This window comes from Lissotriton helveticus, chromosome 1_1, assembly GCF_964261635.1.
Source record: "Lissotriton helveticus chromosome 1_1, aLisHel1.1, whole genome shotgun sequence".
NCBI lineage: Eukaryota > Metazoa > Chordata > Amphibia > Caudata > Salamandridae > Lissotriton > Lissotriton helveticus.
In genome coordinates, this window is record NC_136057.1 from 1,564,928,726 (window position 1) to 1,564,930,451 (window position 1,726).

Sequence of the window (1,726 nt, forward strand, 5' to 3'; positions counted from 1 at the left end):
TCACGGTGGTCCTCCCCTGGGTGTCTGGGGGCTCCAGGCCGAAGGCATGGAAAAGTGCCCAGGACGGGCTCCATGCGTCCCGGGCATTCGTCCCCCGGGCGCCCGGGGCTCCATCCAGGCTGACGGCATGGCAGAGTGCCCGGGTCAGGCTCCATGGGTCCCGGGCAGCCCTCCCCCCGGGCGTCCGGGGCTCCCACCTCCAGGCCGACGGCATGTCACACTGCCCAGGACGGGCTCCATGGGCCCCGGACAGACCTCTCCCGGGCGTCCGGGGCACCCACCTCCAGGAGGCCAACGGGATGGCAGAGTACCCGGGAAGGGCTCCATGGGTCCCGGGCAGCCCTCCCCCGGGAGTCCGGGGCTCCCACCTCCAGGACGACGGCATGTCAAAGTGCCCAGGACGGGCTCCACGGGCCCCAGGCAGATCTCTCTCCCCCCCCCCCCCGCCCCTCCCCTGGGCGTTCGGGGCACACATCTCCAGGAGGCCAACGGCGTTGCAAAGTACCCGGGAAGGGCTCCACGGGTACCGGGCAGTCCTCTCCCGGGCGTCCGGGGCTCCCACCTCCAGGCCGACGGCGTGTCAAACTGCCCAGGACGGGCTCCAGGGGTCCCAGACAGACCTCCCCCCGGGCGTCCGGGGCACCCATCTCCATGATGCCAACGGCATTGGCAAAGTACCCGGGAAGGGCTCCACGGGTCCCGGACAGGCCTCCCCCGGGCGTCCGGGGCACCCTCCTCCAGGCCGACGGCATGTCAAAGTGTCCAGGACGGGCTCCATGGGTCCCGGGCAGCCCGCTACCGGGCTTCCGGGGCTCCCACCTCCAGGCCAACGGCATGGCTCAATGCCCAGGACGGGCTCCATGGGTCCCGCGCAGGCCTCCCCCGGGCGTCCGGGGCAACCATCTCCATGAGGTCAACGGCATTGGCAAAGTACCCGGGAAGGGCTCCACGGGTCCCGGGCAGGCCTCCCCCCGGGCGTCCGGGGCACCCACCTCCAGGCCGAGGGCATGTCAAAGTGCCCAGGACGGGCTCCATGGGTCCCGGGCAGCCCGCCCCCGGGCATCTGGGGCACCCATCTCCAGGAGGCCAACGGCGTTGCAAAGTACCCGGGAAGGGCTCCACGGGTACCGGGCAGTCCTCCCCCGGGCGTCCGGGGGGGCTCCCTTCCCCAGGCCAACGGCATGGCTCAATGCCCAGGACGGGCTCCATGTGTCCCGGACAGACCTCCCCCGGGCGTCCGGGGCACCCATCTCCAGGCCAACGGCATGGCTCAATGCCGAAGGTCGGGCTCCATGGGTCCGGGGAGGTGTCCCATGCGCCTCCGGGCTTGGGAGCCCCGGCTGGGTCCAGGGGCCGGTCTGGGCCCCGGGCCGGGTGCTCCGGCCCTGGGCCCTGTCTCCCAGCCTGCCGCACTGCCAAGGGCCCGGGAAGGGGTTCCGTGGTGCCCGGGGAGCCTCCCCGTGCTTGGCTGGGTTCAGGAGCCCCACCCGGGGCCCCTGAGGGCCCTGGGGAGGGTGACCTCCCCACCCTGGGCTCCGTCCTGGGTCCTGCCGCGGGGCAGGGTGCCCGGGACGGGGTCCGGCGGGCCCGGGGAGGCTTCCCCTGCGCCTCCGGGCCTGGGAGCCCCGGCTGGGTCCAGGGGCCCGGTCGGGGCCCCGAGTCGGGCGCTCCGGCCCTGGGCCTTGTCCCCCAGGCTGCCGCTCCACCCAGGGCCCAGGACAGGGGT